Raw genomic sequence first — 15,038 nt, forward strand, 5'->3', positions numbered from 1 at the left:
ATTCGCGCCTATGTCGCCTCTGCTTGCTTGTCAGAGACAGAGTATCGCAAAACGTACAACTCACTCCATTTCTTGATTGCTACGGCATCTGTCATCAGCAGTCACAACTAGCAACACCAGTAGCAGCCGACTGCATGTAAATAATTGGAATGTGCAGTGGGATTTTTGTGAATTCGGCGCAAGGCTGATCTTTCCGACATAGGTTTGAGAATCTTATGGGAACACTTGTACTGTTTCTAAATTAAGTGTAGTGGTGGGAGGAGGGTACTTCCTGCGCATTACAGCACGCTTGCCAATTGTGGCTGCTAATCGTTTGCTCGTATCTGCCTTGACACATTTTCTGACTGTGACTTATTCCACTTGCATGGCAGTGTGCGCATGTTGGTGTGTTAAAAATTCTGGAGGCGCTGGGTATCGATCCCAGTACCTCTCGCATGCTAAGCGAGCGCTCTACCATCTGAGCTACGCCCACAGCTGACGAACTGCGCTACATACAGCCATATCAATGACACAGACCTTTGCACTCCAATTATTCCGCCGACAAACACTACTCTCAATGTGTCTGTGAGGGTGTCTTTCAGGTTTCCTGCATTCTGTCTCGAATCGTAGTTGGCCAAAATCAAAGTGGCACGCACGACGTCGAAAATAGCGTTCGGCCAACGCTCTGAGGTAGACGAAAGTGTTGTTCACTCTCTAGACTTCATTGAGGTTAGGCCGTTTTACCTAAGGCAGATTTGCACTCGATGACACCTCGACAACAGCCGGTCCTCACATTTACGTCTTGCTCTCCTTACGTCAGTATACGAGTCTGTGACGCTGGCTTTGCAACATCTTGCGTGCCCTTAGGCTCGCCGCGACCAACACTTACCACGCACTGACCACAAAACATGGAGGCGCCGGGACTTGAACCCGGGACCTTTCACATGCAAAGCGAACGCTCTACCAACTGAGCTACGCCCCCAAGCACAACCAAGCTGCGCTGTTCCCCATTCTTTACTACTCTTATGTGCACGGACACGATGGTTGGTTGGTTTGCAGGGGTGAAGGGACCAGAGTACAAAGGCGCGGACACGTTCATATACACAAGAGTTCCAAGTAGTTTCGATGCTCTGGTATTACGACTGCAAATTCCGTCCGTTTTTAACGTCTTAAATTGAAGGGGCAGTCACAAGTTGCTCCGTTTTCACTCCATGTCGACAATCACACAGCACCTGAGGTAACAAGCACATCTGAAGCCCCATTGTGCACTCGACTGTTCATGCCAACTCACTGCCTCGCACTTTACTACTGTGTACCACTCTTGTCGTCCAACTGCAAAAGACTGGGCCACAACAAGTTTCCGCGTCTCCATTGCACTGCGCAAACTACGAAACGCTCCCCAAACATGGCACTCTCCCATGCAGACGACTTTTCCGACTTTACACGACGAACACGCAACGCTCACGCTAGTGACACCCTTATTTAGAGCTTGACGTCGCGCCCAAGCGAGTGAGCACATTTCGCCTACGTCTTAGGCCGCCCACCTAGTGTGGCTGCTCGGTGTCTGCAGGCAGCGAGGGGCTGCAAGCTTCCCGTATTCGCGCCTATGTCGCCTCTGCTTGCTTGTCAGAGACAGAGTATCGCAAAACGTACAACTCACTCCATGAATTGATTGCTACGGCATCTGTCATCAGCAGTCACAACTAGCACACCAGTAGCAGCCGACTGCATGTAAATAATTGGAATGTGCAGTGGGATTTTTGTGAATTCGGCGCAAGGCTGATCTTTCCGACATAGGTTTGAGAATCTTATGGGAACACTTGTACTGTTTCTAAATTAAGTGTAGTGGTGGGAGGAGGGTACTTCCTGCGCATTACAGCACGCTTGCCAATTGTGGCTGCTAATCGTTTGCTCGTATCTGCCTTGACACATTTTCTGACTGTGAATTATTCCACTTGCATGGCAGTGTGCGCATGTTGGTGTGTTAAAAATTCTGGAGGCGCTGGGTATCGATCCCAGTACCTCTCGCATGCTAAGCGAGCGCTCTACCATCTGAGCTACGCCCACAGCTGACGAACTGCGCTACATACAGCCATATCAATGACACAGACCTTTGCACTCCAATTATTCCGCCGACAAACACTACTCTCAATGTGTCTGTGAGGGTGTCTTTCAGGTTTCCTGCATTCTGTCTCGAATCGTAGTTGGCCAAAATCAAAGTGGCACGCACGACGTCGAAAATAGCGTTCGGCCAACGCTCTGAGGTAGACGAAAGTGTTGTTCACTCTCTAGACTTCATTGAGGTTAGGCCGTTTTACCTAAGGCAGATTTGCACTCGATGACACCTCGACAACAGCCGGTCCTCACATTTACGTCTTGCTCTCCTTACGTCAGTATACGAGTCTGTGACGCTGGCTTTGCAACATCTTGCGTGCCCTTAGGCTCGCCGCGACCAACACTTACCACGCACTGACCACAAAACATGGAGGCGCCGGGACTTGAACCCGGGACCTTTCACATGCAAAGCGAACGCTCTACCAACTGAGCTACGCCCCCAAGCACAACCAAGCTGCGCTGTTCCCCATTCTTTACTACTCTTATGTGCACGGACACGATGGTTGGTTGGTTTGCAGGGGTGAAGGGACCAGAGTACAAAGGCGCGGACACGTTCATATACACAAGAGTTCCAAGTAGTTTCGATGCTCTGGTATTACGACTGCAAATTCCGTCCGTTTTTAACGTCTTAAATTGAAGGGGCAGTCACAAGTTGCTCCGTTTTCACTCCATGTCGACAATCACACAGCACCTGAGGTAACAAGCACATCTGAAGCCCCATTGTGCACTCGACTGTTCATGCCAACTCACTGCCTCGCACTTTACTACTGTGTACCACTCTTGTCGTCCAACTGCAAAAGACTGGGCCACAACAAGTTTCCGCGTCTCCATTGCACTGCGCAAACTACGAAACGCTCCCCAAACATGGCACTCTCCCATGCAGACGACTTTTCCGACTTTACACGACGAACACGCAACGCTCACGCTAGTGACACCCTTATTTAGAGCTTGACGTCGCGCCCAAGCGAGTGAGCACATTTCGCCTACGTCTTAGGCCGCCCACCTAGTGTGGCTGCTCGGTGTCTGCAGGCAGCGAGGGGCTGCAAGCTTCCCGTATTCGCGCCTATGTCGCCTCTGCTTGCTTGTCAGAGACAGAGTATCGCAAAACGTACAACTCACTCCATGAATTGATTGCTACGGCATCTGTCATCAGCAGTCACAACTAGCACACCAGTAGCAGCCGACTGCATGTAAATAATTGGAATGTGCAGTGGGATTTTTGTGAATTCGGCGCAAGGCTGATCTTTCCGACATAGGTTTGAGAATCTTATGGGAACACTTGTACTGTTTCTAAATTAAGTGTAGTGGTGGGAGGAGGGTACTTCCTGCGCATTACAGCACGCTTGCCAATTGTGGCTGCTAATCGTTTGCTCGTATCTGCCTTGACACATTTTCTGACTGTGAATTATTCCACTTGCATGGCAGTGTGCGCATGTTGGTGTGTTAAAAATTCTGGAGGCGCTGGGTATCGATCCCAGTACCTCTCGCATGCTAAGCGAGCGCTCTACCATCTGAGCTACGCCCACAGCTGACGAACTGCGCTACATACAGCCATATCAATGACACAGACCTTTGCACTCCAATTATTCCGCCGACAAACACTACTCTCAATGTGTCTGTGAGGGTGTCTTTCAGGTTTCCTGCATTCTGTCTCGAATCGTAGTTGGCCAAAATCAAAGTGGCACGCACGACGTCGAAAATAGCGTTCGGCCAACGCTCTGAGGTAGACGAAAGTGTTGTTCACTCTCTAGACTTCATTGAGGTTAGGCCGTTTTACCTAAGGCAGATTTGCACTCGATGACACCTCGACAACAGCCGGTCCTCACATTTACGTCTTGCTCTCCTTACGTCAGTATACGAGTCTGTGACGCTGGCTTTGCAACATCTTGCGTGCCCTTAGGCTCGCCGCGACCAACACTTACCACGCACTGACCACAAAACATGGAGGCGCCGGGGCTTGAACCCGGGACCTTTCACATGCAAAGCGAACGCTCTACCAACTGAGCTACGCCCCCAAGCACAACCAAGCTGCGCTGTTCCCCATTCTTTACTACTCTTATGTGCACGGACACGATGGTTGGTTGGTTTGCAGGGGTGAAGGGACCAGAGTACAAAGGCGCGGACACGTTCATATACACAAGAGTTCCAAGTAGTTTCGATGCTCTGGTATTACGACTGCAAATTCCGTCCGTTTTTAACGTCTTAAATTGAAGGGGCAGTCACAAGTTGCTCCGTTTTCACTCCATGTCGACAATCACACAGCACCTGAGGTAACAAGCACATCTGAAGCCCCATTGTGCACTCGACTGTTCATGCCAACTCACTGCCTCGCACTTTACTACTGTGTACCACTCTTGTCGTCCAACTGCAAAAGACTGGGCCACAACAAGTTTCCGCGTCTCCATTGCACTGCGCAAACTACGAAACGCTCCCCAAACATGGCACTCTCCCATGCAGACGACTTTTCCGACTTTACACGACGAACACGCAACGCTCACGCTAGTGACACCCTTATTTAGAGCTTGACGTCGCGCCCAAGCGAGTGAGCACATTTCGCCTACGTCTTAGGCCGCCCACCTAGTGTGGCTGCTCGGTGTCTGCAGGCAGCGAGGGGCTGCAAGCTTCCCGTATTCGCGCCTATGTCGCCTCTGCTTGCTTGTCAGAGACAGAGTATCGCAAAACGTACAACTCACTCCATTTCTTGATTGCTACGGCATCTGTCATCAGCAGTCACAACTAGCAACACCAGTAGCAGCCGACTGCATGTAAATAATTGGAATGTGCAGTGGGATTTTTGTGAATTCGGCGCAAGGCTGATCTTTCCGACATAGGTTTGAGAATCTTATGGGAACACTTGTACTGTTTCTAAATTAAGTGTAGTGGTGGGAGGAGGGTACTTCCTGCGCATTACAGCACGCTTGCCAATTGTGGCTGCTAATCGTTTGCTCGTATCTGCCTTGACACATTTTCTGACTGTGAATTATTCCACTTGCATGGCAGTGTGCGCATGTTGGTGTGTTAAAAATTCTGGAGGCGCTGGGTATCGATCCCAGTACCTCTCGCATGCTAAGCGAGCGCTCTACCATCTGAGCTACGCCCCCAGCTGACGAACTGCGCTACATACAGCCATATCAATGACACAGACCTTTGCACTCCAATTATTCCGCCGACAAACACTACTCTCAATGTGTCTGTGAGGGTGTCTTTCAGGTTTCCTGCATTCTGTCTCGAATCGTAGTTGGCCAAAATCAAAGTGGCACGCACGACGTCGAAAATAGCGTTCGGCCAACGCTCTGAGGTAGACGAAAGTGTTGTTCACTCTCTAGACTTCATTGAGGTTAGGCCGTTTTACCTAAGGCAGATTTGCACTCGATGACACCTCGACAACAGCCGGTCCTCACATTTACGTCTTGCTCTCCTTACGTCAGTATACGAGTCTGTGACGCTGGCTTTGCAACATCTTGCGTGCCCTTAGGCTCGCCGCGACCAACACTTACCACGCACTGACCACAAAACATGGAGGCGCCGGGACTTGAACCCGGGACCCTTCACATGCAAAGCGAACTCTCTACCAACTGAGCTACGCCCCCAAGCACAACCAAGCTGCGCTGTTCCCCATTCTTTACTACTCTTATGTGCACGGACACGATGGTTGGTTGGTTTGCAGGGGTGAAGGGACCAGAGTACAAAGGCGCGGACACGTTCATATACACAAGAGTTCCAAGTAGTTTCGATGCTCTGGTATTACGACTGCAAATTCCGTCCGTTTTTAACGTCTTAAATTGAAGGGGCAGTCACAAGTTGCTCCGTTTTCACTCCATGTCGACAATCACACAGCACCTGAGGTAACAAGCACATCTGAAGCCCCATTGTGCACTCGACTGTTCATGCCAACTCACTGCCTCGCACTTTACTACTGTGTACCACTCTTGTCGTCCAACTGCAAAAGACTGGGCCACAACAAGTTTCCGCGTCTCCATTGCACTGCGCAAACTACGAAACGCTCCCCAAACATGGCACTCTCCCATGCAGACGACTTTTCCGACTTTACACGACGAACACGCAACGCTCACGCTAGTGACACCCTTATTTAGAGCTTGACGTCGCGCCCAAGCGAGTGAGCACATTTCGCCTACGTCTTAGGCCGCCCACCTAGTGTGGCTGCTCGGTGTCTGCAGGCAGCGAGGGGCTGCAAGCTTCCCGTATTCGCGCCTATGTCGCCTCTGCTTGCTTGTCAGAGACAGAGTATCGCAAAACGTACAACTCACTCCATGAATTGATTGCTACGGCATCTGTCATCAGCAGTCACAACTAGCAACACCAGTAGCAGCCGACTGCATGTAAATAATTGGAATGTGCAGTGGGATTTTTGTGAATTCGGCGCAAGGCTGATCTTTCCGACATAGGTTTGAGAATCTTATGGGAACACTTGTACTGTTTCTAAATTAAGTGTAGTGGTGGGAGGAGGGTACTTCCTGCGCATTACAGCACGCTTGCCAATTGTGGCTGCTAATCGTTTGCTCGTATCTGCCTTGACACATTTTCTGACTGTGAATTATTCCACTTGCATGGCAGTGTGCGCATGTTGGTGTGTTAAAAATTCTGGAGGCGCTGGGTATCGATCCCAGTACCTCTCGCATGCTAAGCGAGCGCTCTACCATCTGAGCTACGCCCACAGCTGACGAACTGCGCTACATACAGCCATATCAATGACACAGACCTTTGCACTCCAATTATTCCGCCGACAAACACTACTCTCAATGTGTCTGTGAGGGTGTCTTTCAGGTTTCCTGCATTCTGTCTCGAATCGTAGTTGGCCAAAATCAAAGTGGCACGCACGACGTCGAAAATAGCGTTCGGCCAACGCTCTGAGGTAGACGAAAGTGTTGTTCACTCTCTAGACTTCATTGAGGTTAGGCCGTTTTACCTAAGGCAGATTTGCACTCGATGACACCTCGACAACAGCCGGTCCTCACATTTACGTCTTGCTCTCCTTACGTCAGTACACGAGTCTGTGACGCTGGCTTTGCAACATCTTGCGTGCCCTTAGGCTCGCCGCGACCAACACTTACCACGCACTGACCACAAAACATGGAGGCGCCGGGGCTTGAACCCGGGACCTTTCACATGCAAAGCGAACGCTCTACCAACTGAGCTACGCCCCCAAGCACAACCAAGCTGCGCTGTTCCCCATTCTTTACTACTCTTATGTGCACGGACACGATGGTTGGTTGGTTTGCAGGGGTGAAGGGACCAGAGTACAAAGGCGCGGACACGTTCATATACACAAGAGTTCCAAGTAGTTTCGATGCTCTGGTATTACGACTGCAAATTCCGTCCGTTTTTAACGTCTTAAATTGAAGGGGCAGTCACAAGTTGCTCCGTTTTCACTCCATGTCGACAATCACACAGCACCTGAGGTAACAAGCACATCTGAAGCCCCATTGTGCACTCGACTGTTCATGCCAACTCACTGCCTCGCACTTTACTACTGTGTACCACTCTTGTCGTCCAACTGCAAAAGACTGGGCCACAACAAGTTTCCGCGTCTCCATTGCACTGCGCAAACTACGAAACGCTCCCCAAACATGGCACTCTCCCATGCAGACGACTTTTCCGACTTTACACGACGAACACGCAACGCTCACGCTAGTGACACCCTTATTTAGAGCTTGACGTCGCGCCCAAGCGAGTGAGCACATTTCGCCTACGTCTTAGGCCGCCCACCTAGTGTGGCTGCTCGGTGTCTGCAGGCAGCGAGGGGCTGCAAGCTTCCCGTATTCGCGCCTATGTCGCCTCTGCTTGCTTGTCAGAGACAGAGTATCGCAAAACGTACAACTCACTCCATGAATTGATTGCTACGGCATCTGTCATCAGCAGTCACAACTAGCAACACCAGTAGCAGCCGACTGCATGTAAATAATTGGAATGTGCAGTGGGATTTTTGTGAATTCGGCGCAAGGCTGATCTTTCCGACATAGGTTTGAGAATCTTATGGGAACACTTGTACTGTTTCTAAATTAAGTGTAGTGGTGGGAGGAGGGTACTTCCTGCGCATTACAGCACGCTTGCCAATTGTGGCTGCTAATCGTTTGCTCGTATCTGCCTTGACACATTTTCTGACTGTGAATTATTCCACTTGCATGGCAGTGTGCGCATGTTGGTGTGTTAAAAATTCTGGAGGCGCTGGGTATCGATCCCAGTACCTCTCGCATGCTAAGCGAGCGCTCTACCATCTGAGCTACGCCCACAGCTGACGAACTGCGCTACATACAGCCATATCAATGACACAGACCTTTGCACTCCAATTATTCCGCCGACAAACACTACTCTCAATGTGTCTGTGAGGGTGTCTTTCAGGTTTCCTGCATTCTGTCTCGAATCGTAGTTGGCCAAAATCAAAGTGGCACGCACGACGTCGAAAATAGCGTTCGGCCAACGCTCTGAGGTAGACGAAAGTGTTGTTCACTCTCTAGACTTCATTGAGGTTAGGCCGTTTTACCTAAGGCAGATTTGCACTCGATGACACCTCGACAACAGCCGGTCCTCACATTTACGTCTTGCTCTCCTTACGTCAGTACACGAGTCTGTGACGCTGGCTTTGCAACATCTTGCGTGCCCTTAGGCTCGCCGCGACCAACACTTACCACGCACTGACCACAAAACATGGAGGCGCCGGGGCTTGAACCCGGGACCTTTCACATGCAAAGCGAACGCTCTACCAACTGAGCTACGCCCCCAAGCACAACCAAGCTGCGCTGTTCCCCATTCTTTACTACTCTTATGTGCACGGACACGATGGTTGGTTGGTTTGCAGGGGTGAAGGGACCAGAGTACAAAGGCGCGGACACGTTCATATACACAAGAGTTCCAAGTAGTTTCGATGCTCTGGTATTACGACTGCAAATTCCGTCCGTTTTTAACGTCTTAAATTGAAGGGGCAGTCACAAGTTGCTCCGTTTTCACTCCATGTCGACAATCACACAGCACCTGAGGTAACAAGTACATCTGAAGCCCCATTGTGCACTCGACTGTTCATGCCAACTCACTGCCTCGCACTTTACTACTGTGTACCACTCTTGTCGTCCAACTGCAAAAGACTGGGCCACAACAAGTTTCCGCGTCTCCATTGCACTGCGCAAACTACGAAACGCTCCCCAAACATGGCACTCTCCCATGCAGACGACTTTTCCGACTTTACACGACGAACACGCAACGCTCACGCTAGTGACACCCTTATTTAGAGCTTGACGTCGCGCCCAAGCCAGTGAGCACATTTCGCCTACGTCTTAGGCCGCCCACCTAGTGTGGCTGCTCGGTGTCTGCAGGCAGCGAGGGGCTGCAAGCTTCCCGTATTCGCGCCTATGTCGCCTCTGCTTGCTTGTCAGAGACAGAGTATCGCAAAACGTACAACTCATTCCATGAATTGATTGCTACGGCATCTGTCATCAGCAGTCACAACTAGCAACACCAGTAGCAGCCGACTGCATGTAAATAATTGGAATGTGCAGTGGGATTTTTGTGAATTCGGCGCAAGGCTGATCTTTCCGACATAGGTTTGAGAATCTTATGGGAACACTTGTACTGTTTCTAAATTAAGTGTAGTGGTGGGAGGAGGGTACTTCCTGCGCATTACAGCACGCTTGCCAATTGTGGCTGCTAATCGTTTGCTCGTATCTGCCTTGACACATTTTCTGACTGTGAATTATTCCACTTGCATGGCAGTGTGCGCATGTTGGTGTGTTAAAAATTCTGGAGGCGCTGGGTATCGATCCCAGTACCTCTCGCATGCTAAGCGAGCGCTCTACCATCTGAGCTACGCCCCCAGATGACGAACTGCGCTACATACAGCCATATCAATGACACAGACCTTTGCACTCCAATTATTCCGCCGACAAACACTACTCTCAATGTGTCTGTGAGGGTGTCTTTCAGGTTTCCTGCATTCTGTCTCGAATCGTAGTTGGCCAAAATCAAAGTGGCACGCACGACGTCGAAAATAGCGTTCGGCCAACGCTCTGAGGTAGACGAAAGTGTTGTTCACTCTCTAGACTTCATTGAGGTTAGGCCGTTTTACCTAAGGCAGATTTGCACTCGATGACACCTCGACAACAGCCGGTCCTCACATTTACGTCTTGCTCTCCTTACGTCAGTATACGAGTCTGTGACGCTGGCTTTGCAACATCTTGCGTGCCCTTAGGCTCGCCGCGACCAACACTTACCACGCACTGACCACAAAACATGGAGGCGCCGGGGCTTGAACCCGGGACCTTTCACATGCAAAGCGAACGCTCTACCAACTGAGCTACGCCCCCAAGCACAACCAAGCTGCGCTGTTCCCCATTCTTTACTACTCTTATGTGCACGGACACGATGGTTGGTTGGTTTGCAGGGATGAAGGGACCAGAGTACAAAGGAGGGGACACGTTCATACACACAAGAGTTCCAAGTAGTTTCGATGCTCTGGTATTACGACTGCAAATTCCGTCCGTTTTTAACGTCATAATTGAAGGGGCAGTCACAAGTTGCTCCGTTTTCACTCCATGTCGACAATCACACAGCACCTGAGGTAACAAGCACATCTGAAGCCCCATTGTGCACTCGACTGTTCATGCCAACTCACTGCCTCGCACTTTACTACTGTGTACCACTCTTGTCGTCCAACTGCAAAAGACTGGGCCACAACAAGTTTCCGCGTCTCCATTGAACTGCGCAAACTACGAAACGCTCCCCAAACATGGCACTCTCCCATGCAGACGACTTTTCCGACTTTACACGACGAACACGCAACGCTCACGCTAGTGACACCCTTATTTAGAGCTTGACGTCGCGCCCAAGCGAGTGAGCACATTTCGCCTACGTCTTAGGCCGCCCACCTAGTGTGGCTGCTCGGTGTCTGCAGGCAGCGAGGGGCTGCAAGCTTCCCGTATTCGCGCCTATGTCGCCTCTGCTTGCTTGTCAGAGACAGAGTATCGCAAAACGTACAACTCACTCCATGAATTGATTGCTACGGCATCTGTCATCAGCAGTCACAACTAGCAACACCAGTAGCAGCCGACTGCATGTAAATAATTGGAATGTGCAGTGGGATTTTTGTGAATTCGGCGCAAGGCTGATCTTTCCGACATAGGTTTGAGAATCTTATGGGAACACTTGTACTGTTTCTAAATTAAGTGTAGTGGTGGGAGGAGGGTACTTCCTGCGCATTACAGCACGCTTGCCAATTGTGGCTGCTAATCGTTTGCTCGTATCTGCCTTGACACATTTTCTGACTGTGAATTATTCCACTTGCATGGCAGTGTGCGCATGTTGGTGTGTTAAAAATTCTGGAGGCGCTGGGTATCGATCCCAGTACCTCTCGCATGTTAAGTGAGCGCTCTACCATCTGAGCTACGCCCCCAGCTGACGAACTGCGCTACATACAGCCATATCAATGACACAGACCTTTGCACTCCAATTATTCCGCCGACAAACACTACTCTCAATGTGTCTGTGAGGGTGTCTTTCAGGTTTCCTGCATTCTGTCTCGAATCGTAGTTGGCCAAAATCAAAGTGGCACGCACGACGTCGAAAATAGCGTTCGGCCAACGCTCTGAGGTAGACGAAAGTGTTGTTCACTCTCTAGACTTCATTGAGGTTAGGCCGTTTTACCTAAGGCAGATTTGCACTCGATGACACCTCGACAACAGCCGGTCCTCACATTTACGTCTTGCTCTCCTTACGTCAGTATACGAGTCTGTGACGCTGGCTTTGCAACATCTTGCGTGCCCTTAGGCTCGCCGCGACCAACACTTACCACGCACTGACCACAAAACATGGAAGCGCCGGGGCTTGAACCCGGGACCTTTCACATGCAAAGCGAACGCTCTACCAACTGAGCTACGCCCCCAAGCACAACCAAGCTGCGCTGTTCTCCATTCTTTACTACTCTTATGTGCACGGACACGATGGTTGGTTGGTTTGCAGGGGTGAAGGGACCAGAGTACAAAGGCGCGGACACGTTCATATACACAAGAGTTCCAAGTAGTTTCGATGCTCTGGTATTACGACTGCAAATTCCGTCCGTTTTTAACGTCATAATTGAAGGGGCAGTCACAAGTTGCTCCGTTTTCACTCCATGTCGACAATCACACAGCACCTGAGGTAACAAGCACATCTGAAGCCCCATTGTGCACTCGACTGTTCATGCCAACTCACTGCCTCGCACTTTACTACTGTGTACCACTCTTGTCGTCCAACTGCAAAAGACTGGGCCACAACAAGTTTCCGCGTCTCCATTGCACTGCGCAAACTACGAAACGCTCCCCAAACATGGCACTCTCCCATGCAGACGACTTTTCCGACTTTACACGACGAACACGCAACGCTCACGCTAGTGACACCCTTATTTAGAGCTTGACGTCGCGCCCAAGCCAGTGAGCACATTTCGCCTACGTCTTAGGCCGCCCACCTAGTGTGGCTGCTCGGTGTCTGCAGGCAGCGAGGGGCTGCAAGCTTCCCGTATTCGCGCCTATGTCGCCTCTGCTTGCTTGTCAGAGACAGAGTATCGCAAAACGTACAACTCACTCCATGAATTGATTGCTACGGCATCTGTCATCAGCAGTCACAACTAGCAACACCAGTAGCAGCCGACTGCATGTAAATAAATGGAATGTGCAGTGGGATTTTTGTGAATTCGGCGCAAGGCTGATCTTTCCGACATAGGTTTGAGAATCTTATGGGAACACTTGTACTGTTTCTAAATTAAGTGTAGTGGTGGGAGGAGGGTACTTCCTGCGCATTACAGCACGCTTGCCAATTGTGGCTGCTAATCGTTTGCTCGTATCTGCCTTGACACATTTTCTGACTGTGAATTATTCCACTTGCATGGCAGTGTGCGCATGTTGGTGTGTTAAAAATTCTGGAGGCGCTGGGTATCGATCCCAGTACCTCTCGCATGCTAAGCGAGCGCTCTACCATCTGAGCTACGCCCACAGCTGACGAACTGCGCTACATACAGCCATATCAATGACACAGACCTTTGCACTCCAATTATTCCGCCGACAAACACTACTCTCAATGCGTCTGTGAGGGTGTCTTTCAGGTTTCCTGCATTCTGTCTCGAATCGTAGTTGGCCAAAATCAAAGTGGCACGCACGACGTCGAAAATAGCGTTCGGCCAACGCTCTGAGGTAGACGAAAGTGTTGTTCACTCTCTAGACTTCATTGAGGTTAGGCCGTTTTACCTAAGGCAGATTTGCACTCGATGACACCTCGACAACAGCGGGTCCTCACATTTACGTCTTGCTGTCCTTACGTCAGTATACGAGTCTGTGACGCTGGCTTTGCAACATCTTGCGTGCCCTTAGGCTCGCCGCGACCAACACTTACCACGCACTGACCACAAAAGATGGAGGCGCCGGGGCTTGACCCCGGGACCTTTCACATGCAAAGCGAACGCTCTACCAACTGAGCTACGCCCCCAAGCACAACCAAGCTGCGCTGTTCCCCATTCTTTACTACTCTTATGTGCACGGACACGATGGTTGGTTGGTTTGCAGGGGTGAAGGGACCAGAGTACAAAGGCGCGGACACGTTCATATACACAAGAGTTCCAAGTAGTTTCGATGCTCTGGTATTACGACTGCAAATTCCGTCCGTTTTTAACGTCTTAAATTGAAGGGGCAGTCACAAGTTGCTCCGTTTTCACTCCATGTCGACAATCACACAGCACCTGAGGTAACAAGCACATCTGAAGCCCCATTGTGCACTCGACTGTTCATGCCAACTCACTGCCTCGCACTTTACTACTGTGTACCACTCTTGTCGTCCAAGTGCAAAAGACTGGGCCACAACAAGTTTCCGCGTCTCCATTGCACTGCGCAAACTACGAAACGCTCCCCAAACATGGCACTCTCCCATGCAGACGACTTTTCCGACTTTACACGACGAACACGCAACGCTCACGCTAGTGACACCCTTATTTAGAGCTTGACGTCGCGCCCAAGCGAGTGAGCACATTTCGCCTACGTCTTAGGCCGCCCACCTAGTGTGGCTGCTCGGTGTCTGCAGGCAGCGAGGGGCTGCAAGCTTCCCGTATTCGCGCCTATGTCGCCTCTGCTTGCTTGTCAGAGACAGAGTATCGCAAAACGTACAACTCACTCCATGAATTGATTGCTACGGCATCTGTCATCAGCAGTCACAACTAGCAACACCAGTAGCAGCCGACTGCATGTAAATAATTGGAATGTGCAGTGGGATTTTTGTGAATTCGGCGCAAGGCTGATCTTTCCGACATAGGTTTGAGAATCTTATGGGAACACTTGTACTGTTTCTAAATTAAGTGTAGTGGTGGGAGGAGGGTACTTCCTGCGCATTACAGCACGCTTGCCAATTGTGGCTGCTAATCGTTTGCTCGTATCTGCCTTGACACATTTTCTGACTGTGAATTATTCCACTTGCATGGCAGTGTGCGCATGTTGGTGTGTTAAAAATTCTGGAGGCGCTGGGTATCGATCCCAGTACCTCTCGCATGCTAAGCGAGCGCTCTACCATCTGAGCTACGCCCCCAGCTGACGAACTGCGCTACATACAGCCATATCAATGACACAGACCTTTGCACTCCAATTATTCCGCCGACAAACACTACTCTCAATGTGTCTGTGAGGGTGTCTTTCAGGTTTCCTGCATTCTGTCTCGAATCGTAGTTGGCCAAAATCAAAGTGGCACGCACGACGTCGAAAATAGCGTTCGGCCAACGCTCTGAGGTAGACGAAAGTGTTGTTCACTCTCTAGACTTCATTGAGGTTAGGCCGTTTTACCTAAGGCAGATTTGCACTCGATGACACCTCGACAACAGCCGGTCCTCACATTTACGTCTTGCTCTCCTTACGTCAGTATACGAGTCTGTGACGCTGGCTTTGCAACATCTTGCGTGCCCTTAGGCTCGCCGCGACCAACACTTA

The 15,038-nt window shown here is 50.4% G+C and overlaps 19 non-coding genes across 19 annotated transcripts; all 19 read right to left on the reverse strand.

Moving 5' to 3' along the window:
• Positions 1–399: 399 nt before the first annotated feature.
• On the reverse strand, positions 400–472 carry Trnaa-agc (transfer RNA alanine (anticodon AGC)). Its single transcript has one exon. It is a non-coding gene; the product is annotated as a tRNA-Ala (tRNA).
• A 416-nt stretch (positions 473–888) lies between these two features.
• Positions 889–961, reverse strand: Trnaa-ugc (transfer RNA alanine (anticodon UGC)). Its single transcript has one exon. It is a non-coding gene; the product is annotated as a tRNA-Ala (tRNA).
• Positions 962–1,973: 1,012 nt separating this feature from the next.
• On the reverse strand, positions 1,974–2,046 carry Trnaa-agc (transfer RNA alanine (anticodon AGC)). The gene has a single exon. It is a non-coding gene; the product is annotated as a tRNA-Ala (tRNA).
• A 416-nt stretch (positions 2,047–2,462) lies between these two features.
• Positions 2,463–2,535, reverse strand: Trnaa-ugc (transfer RNA alanine (anticodon UGC)). The gene has a single exon. It is a non-coding gene; the product is annotated as a tRNA-Ala (tRNA).
• A 1,012-nt stretch (positions 2,536–3,547) lies between these two features.
• Positions 3,548–3,620, reverse strand: Trnaa-agc (transfer RNA alanine (anticodon AGC)). The gene has a single exon. It is a non-coding gene; the product is annotated as a tRNA-Ala (tRNA).
• Positions 3,621–4,036: 416 nt separating this feature from the next.
• Trnaa-ugc (transfer RNA alanine (anticodon UGC)) lies at positions 4,037–4,109 on the reverse strand. Its single transcript has one exon. It is a non-coding gene; the product is annotated as a tRNA-Ala (tRNA).
• A 1,013-nt stretch (positions 4,110–5,122) lies between these two features.
• Positions 5,123–5,195, reverse strand: Trnaa-agc (transfer RNA alanine (anticodon AGC)). The gene has a single exon. It is a non-coding gene; the product is annotated as a tRNA-Ala (tRNA).
• Positions 5,196–5,611: 416 nt separating this feature from the next.
• Positions 5,612–5,684, reverse strand: Trnaa-ugc (transfer RNA alanine (anticodon UGC)). The gene has a single exon. It is a non-coding gene; the product is annotated as a tRNA-Ala (tRNA).
• Positions 5,685–6,697: 1,013 nt separating this feature from the next.
• On the reverse strand, positions 6,698–6,770 carry Trnaa-agc (transfer RNA alanine (anticodon AGC)). The gene has a single exon. It is a non-coding gene; the product is annotated as a tRNA-Ala (tRNA).
• A 416-nt stretch (positions 6,771–7,186) lies between these two features.
• Positions 7,187–7,259, reverse strand: Trnaa-ugc (transfer RNA alanine (anticodon UGC)). Its single transcript has one exon. It is a non-coding gene; the product is annotated as a tRNA-Ala (tRNA).
• Positions 7,260–8,272: 1,013 nt separating this feature from the next.
• On the reverse strand, positions 8,273–8,345 carry Trnaa-agc (transfer RNA alanine (anticodon AGC)). The gene has a single exon. It is a non-coding gene; the product is annotated as a tRNA-Ala (tRNA).
• Positions 8,346–8,761: 416 nt separating this feature from the next.
• Positions 8,762–8,834, reverse strand: Trnaa-ugc (transfer RNA alanine (anticodon UGC)). Its single transcript has one exon. It is a non-coding gene; the product is annotated as a tRNA-Ala (tRNA).
• A 1,013-nt stretch (positions 8,835–9,847) lies between these two features.
• On the reverse strand, positions 9,848–9,920 carry Trnaa-agc (transfer RNA alanine (anticodon AGC)). Its single transcript has one exon. It is a non-coding gene; the product is annotated as a tRNA-Ala (tRNA).
• Positions 9,921–10,336: 416 nt separating this feature from the next.
• Trnaa-ugc (transfer RNA alanine (anticodon UGC)) lies at positions 10,337–10,409 on the reverse strand. The gene has a single exon. It is a non-coding gene; the product is annotated as a tRNA-Ala (tRNA).
• A 1,012-nt stretch (positions 10,410–11,421) lies between these two features.
• On the reverse strand, positions 11,422–11,494 carry Trnav-aac (transfer RNA valine (anticodon AAC)). The gene has a single exon. It is a non-coding gene; the product is annotated as a tRNA-Val (tRNA).
• A 416-nt stretch (positions 11,495–11,910) lies between these two features.
• On the reverse strand, positions 11,911–11,983 carry Trnaa-ugc (transfer RNA alanine (anticodon UGC)). The gene has a single exon. It is a non-coding gene; the product is annotated as a tRNA-Ala (tRNA).
• A 1,012-nt stretch (positions 11,984–12,995) lies between these two features.
• Trnaa-agc (transfer RNA alanine (anticodon AGC)) lies at positions 12,996–13,068 on the reverse strand. Its single transcript has one exon. It is a non-coding gene; the product is annotated as a tRNA-Ala (tRNA).
• Positions 13,069–13,484: 416 nt separating this feature from the next.
• On the reverse strand, positions 13,485–13,557 carry Trnaa-ugc (transfer RNA alanine (anticodon UGC)). Its single transcript has one exon. It is a non-coding gene; the product is annotated as a tRNA-Ala (tRNA).
• A 1,013-nt stretch (positions 13,558–14,570) lies between these two features.
• On the reverse strand, positions 14,571–14,643 carry Trnaa-agc (transfer RNA alanine (anticodon AGC)). Its single transcript has one exon. It is a non-coding gene; the product is annotated as a tRNA-Ala (tRNA).
• Between the last annotated feature and the right edge of the window lie 395 nt (positions 14,644–15,038).

Source organism: Schistocerca serialis, chromosome 10 (genome assembly GCF_023864345.2).
Source record: "Schistocerca serialis cubense isolate TAMUIC-IGC-003099 chromosome 10, iqSchSeri2.2, whole genome shotgun sequence".
Classification (NCBI taxonomy): domain Eukaryota; kingdom Metazoa; phylum Arthropoda; class Insecta; order Orthoptera; family Acrididae; genus Schistocerca; species Schistocerca serialis.